Source organism: Triturus cristatus, chromosome 1_2, assembly GCF_964204655.1.
Source record: "Triturus cristatus chromosome 1_2, aTriCri1.1, whole genome shotgun sequence".
NCBI classification, from domain to species: domain Eukaryota; kingdom Metazoa; phylum Chordata; class Amphibia; order Caudata; family Salamandridae; genus Triturus; species Triturus cristatus.
The window spans coordinates 896,522,837-896,533,390 of NC_140580.1; positions in this window are offsets into that span (position 1 = coordinate 896,522,837).

Here is a 10,554-nt window from a genome sequence, read left to right on the forward strand (position 1 = left end):
AATAAACAACAGCCCAGACGCAACTAAGGTCTGCGGCTTCTCCTTCTCCCCCGCTATTGGCTACCTCAGTTCCTGCTCGGATCCGAGGCTGGCACCATTCTAAAATTTTAAAATAATACACCCAACCAGCCAAAAATATGTTGAGGCATATTTACAAGCCTATATCGCCACCTGAACGACACTTTTTGATGTTGTGGTGGCGATACAGGCTTAGCCTTATTTACAAGGCAGTGTAAAGCCACTTAACGTGGCTCAACGCAATAATAAGGCACCCTTTCACGCTATATTTAGCGTGAAAGGGGTGGGCAATGGATTTTCCGGTGAGTGTTCCACTGCGACACCCATTGATTTTGATGCTGCCCCATATTTACAAGAGTGACGTAAATATGGGGCAGTGCCAAAATTAAGACCAAGGAAAACCTGGCCTTAGCAGGGCATAATGAGGGGAAATAATGTCTTTCTCCTCGTCTTTGCTGTTTTTATGTGTGCTGTATTGTGCAGCACACATAAAAATAGGAAAACCCCATGCATGATTGTGTCCCTTCCTGCCACAAAAAAATGAGTTGCAACTTCTATATGTGCTGAAAAAAGCAGCACACATAGAAGTTCCAACTTGCCATTTAAGATTGTTATGTGCAGGAAGGGACACCTTCCAGCAAGCGCGCAACGCCCATTGGGCTCAAAGGGCTTCAGCCCCCCGCCCCGTCGTGTGTGTCAGCCCGGGCTGAGACAGCTTCCCGGGCTGGCGACCGTCTTATTGCAGTTGCGCCTCTGCCTTTCTGCATTTAAACAATCATTCCCCACTGTAGGAGAGTAGGATCTGCACTTATGTTGCCCCCACTTTTTTTGTGATGTATACACTGGTTTCTGGCTATAGTCAGGCTGGGTCCCTGCTAATCAGGGCCCCAGTCTCTCTGTTCTCTCTAAACAACTTTGAGTGCATACTAGATGCACTAGTGATTGGATATTGTGGTACCTTATGAGCCCCTAGTATATGGTACCCTAGGTACCAAGGGCATAGGTACTTTACAGGCCTACCAGGGGCTGAAGCATGTATTATGCCACCCCTGGGAAGCAGACTAAATCTGACACCACAGGCCTGCTACTGTAGCCTGGGTGAGGTAGTGTTAGATCTCCTCACAGAGGTATAGGTTCCTATATCTCACCATACACACACATATAAACCTATCAGTCACCCCTATGGCAGGCCCTATCAATCCTGAGGGCAGGGTGCTTCGTTTACAAGTGAGGGAGTGCCTCTGCATGAGCAGGACCCCTCTGCAGCTGGCAGGGCCCATTCCTTGTGGCTGTTTGTGGATGCGGTTAAACCATATACTCTTAAGTGCATTATAAATGCTAACTTTGGAATGACTGCATCAAAACATGTCGTGTTTGGTGTCAAACAACTTGGAATCATACCCCCACATCAGTCCATGATGTGAGAGCATGATCCCACCCTTCTAGAGGGGAAGACATGTGCCTACTGTGGTAACACGGTAGAAATCTGAAAGAGCCCTGGCATCACAAAATGGATGCCACCAGCACAGACACTGGGCTGCCCTCATGCTGCTGACTGAAACTCACAGTGGAGGAGGTCCACCAATAGGCATCCTGTCACAGGGAGGTGTCACTACCTTCCAGACAGGATTTAGTGTATTGGGGCTGGGTGGGTGCACTTCTAGAGTGTTGTTAAGTCCTGCACTGGGGAGCGGAAGGCTCCTCTGTGCATATGCCAGCTCAAACCAGTTCAGGGGCTACCTGTCCCTGCTCTGGCGCGAAACTGGACAAAAGGAAGTGGGTGTAAGCACCCCCTACCCTGACCCTCCCAGAGGAGTGGTCATAGAGCTAGTCCCTCCCCTATCTTAAGTATAAAATAGCAAACCTTGCCATTACAAAGTAGATAACCCTGGATGACGTTCTACAAAGAAGAATCCTGGCCCTTCGACATTCCACTTCATTTGGAAGACAGAAGAATTTCCCTTGGAGTCAAGGAGTGACTCCCCTGCTTGGCAGGCACCAAAACTTGAATCAACTGTGGCAAACTTTCCTGCTCCCGCCGGAGTCCGAAGTCCCTGCAGCCCTGGAAGTAGATTTCCTGACTTCCTGACGGCCATTGTGAGTCCCCAGCAGAGCTGAGGCGAGTGGACCCCACGAGTGACAAGGAACAGCAATACCCGGGTACCGTGCACTATTGTCAAGTGCATCCCCTTCACGACGTTCTACGAACTTGTGCTTTCGACCACTTGTGGCCCAAGCCTCCAGCAGGTTTTGCAGCGAAAATCTGTGGCCTACCCTGTCCCGAGTGACCGTGGGATCCTGTGAAGCATTTCCTCAAGAGGCGTCTTTGCGATCCCTTGCCCATTGGCTTGTGGGTCCCCCGAATACTTTCTTATCAACTCAAAGGGCTCCCCTGGTTGCTCCAGACCTGCCCTCACTCACCTTCACTGGGTGAGTCCCTCAGACTTTGCTGGTGTGCACCACTGACTTTCTTCACTCTTCAAGAGACTTGCTGTTGCCAAGGCTTGTTGGATCCAATCTGGTTGCCGTTACCGCAGTCAGCTGCAGACGTTGTGGTGCACTCTGAATCCAGCTGCTGGTCATCGTCGATCTCTCCTGGACCTCGTGAGTGAAGAGTCAAAACACCATTGATCACCTGAAATCACCCGACATCCGTGGGCATCCATCTTCCTGGCCCGGGTCACTGGCAAGTGACTGAACACTGTCCCCTCAATTTTCAGGTCATCTGCATCTCGAATCCAGCCTTGGATTCCACCGGACACTTCTTCAGTCACCGCAAGCAGCAAATCTTCTTTGGTCTCCATAGAAAACAGCGACGCGACACGACACCAAAAGACACCTATGCACCCGGCTTCCCTGGGTGAGGTAACTCGTGCACCACGGTGTCCTAGTGTGTGTTGGCCCTCGAATTACTTACCTTGTAAGTGGCTTGCTTGTAGACTTCCTCAAAGTACCCTAAAACTTTAAAAATCAAACCGTGACTTGCTCTATTGTATTCAATAGGGAATCCGCGGCTGTGTTCACACACTGCATGCGTCTCCCGTGGGTCTGTTACTTACCTGCTTTCACTGCAGTAGTGAAGCCCCAGCGATTCTACAGGCCCTAGGCCTTGTCATTCTGCAGGTCGACTTTCTTAAACCTCTTTTTTAGTATATGGTCTGGTACGCCCCTAGGGCCCCAGCCATATGTGTGCTTAATTTATTGTGAAACGTTGATATTTGAATGTGTTCCTGGCTTCTAATCTCATAAAGAGATTAGTAGAGTGTGTCTAGAAATAAATACATATATATTTGATATATATACCTGTGTGGTGTCCTTTCATTTGGTAATTCAAGAGATTATAAGGTAAAACAAGCTGCTTTACATTCCTCTGAGACTTAGCCTAAAGGCTGCTCTCCACAGCTACCACTAGGATAGCTTTCTTTAAAAGGTTGTCTTAAACCTATCTACCATAAGAGTCGAATTGGACTGGTGCAAGGTGGCCACTATAACTAGTGACTAGCATATGCTAGGCCATCTTCTCACACCCACAATGCAGGCACCCTTGCTCTATGGTGCAAGGGTGACTGCATTGGTGCTAGGCAGCTGAAATTAGCACCTGCGTAGGGAAAAACTGGGCTACACCATATTGTTGTTAATATGGTGCAGCCTTGCGTTTCAGAAGTGGCAGAGCGCAGTGTTAAGCTAAGAAGGCTAACGCTGCGCTCCATCACTTGTTTGTAAATATATGCCTCGTTGTTTAAAACATCATCACAAAACAATCACAAAATAGGATTTGTGAAATATAACTTTGGTCATTTAGTATCACCTAATCTTAAAAGCACGTTTGCAGGCCAACGGAGATCAAAGTCCACCTTGATAATTGTGGTCTCAACCTCAACCTTATTAAAGTACCCAGCTCAAATGTAGTTCACAAGAAGATTTTATCCCAAACTCCAAAACCTTATAAGTCGAATTATCGGCAGGATGCTAAAGTCTGAATATAGATGGGAAAGGCTAGAGGTGCTAATTTTATCTTCGGAGAGACTTTCGTACTGTGAAGTAACATGTTTCGGTTAGAATACGCCAGCATCAGGTTGGTCCTCATAAAATTTAAAAGCATTTTAATAACTTGTTTCCAAACCACTTATGAGGAAATCACATTTTATTAGGCCCTCCCTTCCTTGGTGTTCTGATTCTCAACCACACCATTATCCCAAGCTCGTATTTTAATTTGTTCTGATTGTTTTTAAATTCCAGACCACACCAAAACAAGTAAGATGAACAACAACAATGATTTCTGGAAGCTGAATGAAGCACCTAAATAAAGGACTGAAGAGGAAAGAGCACACTTATGCAGACCACTTTGTTACACGTTCATGGGGCGCACTAGAGCTTGATTTCTATACAAGCTGTTCTAATACTTTTTTCCTCCTATATCTTGAAAGATTCTTTGTCTGGCATAAAGGCAATAAAAAAGGAAACCGAGAGAAACCCCCTTTTCTTTTAATTAAATATATCAGATTTGGGGGAAAATTGTGCTGAGGAAAAAGGTAGCATTCTTGAAACGTTCAGAGTGTTCTAATGCACGATTACCTCTTTGCCATCTTGGTAGATTCCTGCTGCCACCTAACCCTATGCTTCTGAGACGATTAACTCTTTAATTGGTTAGAGAATGTTTCTCCTGCAGGTTCTCTCCCAGCAGGATTGTTTCTAGTAAGTCTACTTCCATTTTGTATGTGTTATTCACCTCTAATCTCAGTGCCTTGAATTGTTTCTCTGAAGGCCTTTGTATTACAAGATAACTTTTCTGAGTCGCAGTCAACTGAACTCCGTAAATGGGATCTGGTTGGCTGTACTTTGTGAATTTCAGTTTCTTCTATCAATCAATAAAAGGGTGTTCTGATGCAAATTTAAACATGGCCTGTTGGGACTTACTGCCTCCAGAAATCCGTAGCACGATGTAGAACTCTTCATTTCACACAGCAAGCTCCAGCAAGAGAAGTAAACACAGCGACCTTAGTGTTGGGTAGTGCTTGATTTGTAAAAAGTAAGTGCCAAGGGATTAAGTGCCATGGCCCTTCTCAGAAGGCCACTATTGCAACCTGCAACACCCACAGACCCTGCCAGCGCTGCCAATGACTGAACCAACACAAGTACTAACCACTGCACTCCTGCAAGTGTGACAATTCAAACTATTTCAGGCACCCCAAAGCTATAATATTGGTGTGAGTGACCGGTGTTATTAATTTTAATGTATATTGACATATTAAACACTCTTGTTCTTAAATCAAATTTTGACTGACAGCGCAACCATGCTGTCGACTGTCACTAGAGCTGGTGCTACCAATTAAGTGCCGGTGCCGAGCACCGGAAACCATCAGCTTAAATTAAGCACTGGTGTTGGGGTGTCATTAGGAGCTTCCAAGAATGGTTACGACATGTGATTGAGTTACAAGAGTGAAGAGAGACAGCATGAAGTCCTTCTCATATTTTATGCATGCTCTGAACAGCCTGAACAGTTGCAGCCTGTCAGGGGGACAAGGTCGAGTGAGTTTTGTAGGACATTGAGAAAGCGGGGGAGGGACATCATTTTAAAAGGGCTGCCTTACCCAGGAGGGAAAGGGGAAAAGATTTCCAACTGGCTATGTCTCGTTTCAACCATAGTAATGGGGGGAGAAGGTTGTTTTCGTATCTGAGTGTGGAATCCAAGGAAAGGAATATCCCCAGGTATTTGAATCCAGAGGCACTGATCTGGATTGGACAATTGCGAGGTAAGGCTGGCAGGTCTCCCTGGAGAACATATAAGTGAGATTTAGACCAGTTGATCATGAAACTCGAGTATCTTCCGAATACTGCCAATATGTCTAGAACTGCAATTAAGGATTTTTTGGGGTCAGCTAAATATAGTAAGACATCATCTGCGTAAAGCGAGATACGGTCCTCCCATTTAGTTGACCAACGCAGACCATGAATAACTGGATCTCGTCGGATCCATGCTGCCAGTGGCACCAAGGCTAGGGCAAACAGGAGGGGGGACAGAGAGCATCCCTGACGGGTACCCCGGCTCAAGGCAAAAGCATCTGACTTTTTATTATTAACCACAACCTGCGCTAACGGCAGTGAATATAGTAGTTGTATCCACTGGATAAATTCAGGGCCGAACCCCATTTTACGGAGCATAGCAAAGAGATAAGGCGATTTGATTGTGTCGAACGCCATGGTAGCATTCAAGGCCACTAGAATTGCAGGTTCCAGTATTAATTCTGCCCCTCCAAGTACCCCATTGACTCGGCGAAGGTTCAGTGCTGTATTCCTGTGCGGTACAAAACCGGACTGGTCCGGGTGTACAAGGTTCGGTATCATTTTAACCAGACGGTTAGCCAGTACCTTAGCAAGAATTTTGGGTTCCGCATTGAGGCGGGAGATCGGTCGATACGATTTACAGTCTGTTTTGGGCTCCGGAGTGGAAGGTATATTGTAGTGTCTGAGGGTTATATGTACGCCAGCTGTCAACCAACCCCATGGAGTCGAGGAAGTCAGGCAGCCACCTGGTAGTGGGCCCCATGTCTCGTGGGGGGTGGCGGTCCAGGCCCACCCGAGCCCACTGAGTTGAAATCACCTCCCAGTAACAGTAGTCCCCCAGGTAGTGAGAGGAGAGTGGTGCGGAGATCCTGAAAAGTAGTAGTTTGGAGACCAGGTGCGACATAAATAGACATTAGAATAATAGTGCGCCCCTCCCAGGTCCCAGTAATACCCACGTACCGACCTCTTTCATCGACCCAAGTGGAATCTATACTGAGAGGGAATGTGTTTTTCACCATAATACCTACCCCTCTCGAGCTTGTCGTGAACCCTGCGTGTGCCACAAGTTGGTATCCCCATCTGCATGTCGGGGGCCTGTTTCCTGATATACTGAAGAACTATACTGCGTTTAACCTTGTCCCCCAGCCCATTGACATTCCAGCTTAGAATCTTGGCACTTTTATCCCACTGGGTGTGCATTAAGATAGATGGAAAACCTCGGAGCCTCAGTCACACCTCTCACATTGCTCATTGAAGAAAAAAACACCTCAGAATACACATCGAAACTAATGAGACACTGCAAAGCCTCAGTCACACTTTTCACATTGCTTGCCGATGTAAAAACTATAACAAGACACAAACTAAAATCCCCTTCCCAACAACCCCCCTCCCTGCTTCCCTGCCCTCTGGACTTGAAACTGCCCATACCAAACTGGCAGTGTCTGTCGCTCAACTTCTGTACTAATCGATGAAAAGTGGGATGCGTGGTGACCCATCTCCCCCCACCCCCCACCTAGAAAGAAACAAGTTATATGTCCCTGAAAGGAAAAAAGGGGGCAATAAGTGTCCCGGCCTACAGCCTAAATGTACCCCCGTTACCAGTCTCATAATGTCTCAGTGGTTCCAACGATGTCTCCACCCTTGTCGATCGCGTCTCACGTTGGGGTCTGATGCATCCCGTTACAGTGTCTGTTACCCCCATAGCACGGGGACTCCTACTATCAATGTTGCCATCCAGACCTCATGCTTTGCAGGTCTCCAACCAAATCACCGCTATCTCCGGGTGATCGAAGAACCAGGCCCTTCTATCTGCTTCTACACGGAGTTTAGCCGAGAAGAGCATGGCATCCTTGAGGCCCTTATCCCTCAACATCCTCTTGACACCCAGAAAGGATCTCCGCTGCTTCTGGACCATCTGGGTGAAGTCAGGGAAGAAGGTGATATCAGCGTTCTCAAGTCGAAGTGGAGGACCCGCTCTGGCTCGCTGGAGGACTGTGTCGCGATCCCGGTAGTTGAGGATCCTAGCTGGGATCGGGCGCGGGGGGCCCCCGGTTTCGGGCGTCCCCCCGGGACTCTGTGGGCCCTCTCAATGACAAAGAGATTGCTAAGTCCTTTTGGTTTCAGATGTCGAAGAATGAGCTCCTCCACGAACAGGTCCGCGGAGTCTCCCTTCATTTTCTCGGGAACTCCTAGTATGCGCACGTTATTGCGCCTAATGCGTCCTTCATAGTCGTCCAGTTTGGTTTCTGCGAACTTCCGGAAAGACTGCAGTTCATTAATGTCAGTTTGGAGTTGTGAGGTATCCTCAACCAAGCTATTAGTCTTAAGTTCCACCTGTTCCAAATGTTCGTTGTTTTTATTGAGATCCACACCGATGAGGATCACCTCAAGAGTTATGGTGTCCATTTTGTGTTCAAGAGAGGTTTTGATCTCAGCTATTGCCGCCATAACATCTTTAAGGGTGGGTTCTTTGCTTGGACTCCCTTGCTCTCCAGTATTCTTATGTTTAGGTGAAGGCTCCGGAGCACACTCCTTTGAATACGCGTATTTGTCCAATCTATTAGACTGCGCTGTCTTGAGGCCTCGTGTGGACGCCATGTTTATTCCTTCGGTGCCACCCTTTACTGCCCGACGGTGTCCCTTATCGGGTCTGGGTACGTACGCCCTCAGCGTTGTGTCCCTATGGGTTGATCACTGTAGGCACAGGGTGACCCCTGGGTGCAATATTCTCCCGTTAATTTTCAGCAATCCCGCTGTTTTGGGGATTGAATCGCAGTCAGCACTCACGCTGCACCCCCTCCACTTATCACAATATGTTGCATCCTGCGCTGGGGGGGGCCTTAACAATGACCGAGAGTCCTGCGTCACACCTGCGTGTAAGCCTTAATCAGGGGAGTGTCTGCGCAGTGCTACCTCCAGCGACCACAGCCGCGTCCAGAGCAGCCCCGCCGCACCGAGTCCGGGATCTCTGCACTCACCGCACCCGCCACTGATCTCAGCGCCGGGGCTCTTCACCCCCTCCGCTCAGGTCCACCAATATGTTGTGCAGAGGTCGATGTCCCTGGTTCCTCACTGGTGATCCGTGGCCCCGCCAATGATCCTCCCTCACGATGGTTGCTGCGGTGGACAGCCACTTTCTGGTGACGATTAGGGGCGATCAGCTGGGCATCGGGCTTAGGCTCCCGTCACCGGCGTAACCACGCTCTTCACACCTCACCGTAATCGAGGTCCCGGCGTCTTGCATGCTGCAGGCCAGATATTGCCGATGAGGATATTTCGGCACAGAGTGCAGTGACAAGCTCCGATCTCACAGCCTTGCACTCCGCGGACTCTCCGATTTCTAATTCCCTCCACGGACGTACCAGATAAGTGGTCAGATATGTGGTTTAGAGCAGGAGATCACGGAGCTCTACTGAACAGCGGCCATTTCGTTCTGCTGCGTAGCCACGCCCCTGCTCTAAGTAATCTTTGAGTGACAGAGACTAGCGAGGAAAGTTACTGAAAGCCATTCCTGTGTCAAAACTACACGCTAAGACTTTTCTTTGTGGGAATTGAGTGATGGTTTATTGAGTGAAAGGTGCATAGCACAGATTGTCTACAACTGCAAATGGCAGCATTTTATGGCCGTGCTAAACATAAGTCTACATTCCAGTTGACCAGTCATCAAATCAGTTCTACTAGATCGAGTCGTGTTGCATGATTTTTATGTCCACTTATATACCAGATAATACATGACCACACCAAACAAGAGCAATTTCATTTTTACTAAAAAATGGAACTTAGGTGACTAGCTGCATTTAAGCCCTTTAGAAGCCAGTGAAGGGCTGTCTTTTTTAATTTTACTGAAACAATGGATTTAAGTTCATGCCTCTGGTGGCACATTCACTCTTTTTATAGTGAGGTGAATGGCGAGTATTCCACCATTGGTGACTCCTTCACTTCCACCATTTACCCTGCCAGTGACCAAAAGTAAATCCACCAGAAATGGTGATGGAGAGAGCACCTGCTCTAGAATGGCTTATCGACCATCATGTCTATCAAGCTACATCTGTAAATGATCCACCATGCAAAGGGTGGCCAGTTCTTCGTGAATGGTAAATATAGCATCATGTGCAACATCTCCAGCAGGTGAAAAGACTAACTATTAGGGCAAAGGAAATGTATGTCACACGTGGAAGCATGTGTCCAGTGTTCACATTTTCTAGCAGACATTGGTGAAATTCATGGCACGATATTTCTCCACCAAGATGACTCCTACAGTTGTCACTTTATAGAGAAACCACTAACGACTAGGGAGATTACCTTTAATTTGCCAGAGCACCCCCTGCTGCATGTCTGATAAAGGAAATTGCTGCAATAGCGGATGGAAAATCCCCCAGCCAAATTCTAAATCAGGCCACAAGTTTTTCCTGGTCTATGTGTTGGATTACTTGTATATAGTGATGGATACAAGCTGTATGTCTGCCCTTCTCATGTTGGACTAATCAGCGGCCTTCAATACAGAGGAACATGGTGCACTATGAGCATCTGTGGGACCTAACAGGTACATAGGACACCGCTGGAGCAACCTTCCCTAAGCAGAGTCCGCAGTGGCATCAATACAGTGATGGAATACAGATCAATGACCTATCGCAGGCCAGACCAGAGACAGCCTTTAAGTCTCTGGTGGTGAGTTTTGAAACGGGAGCTAGATGGATTACGATTGACCTAAACTTATTCCTGGTCAGAGAGCCATGTGGGATGCACCGGGAT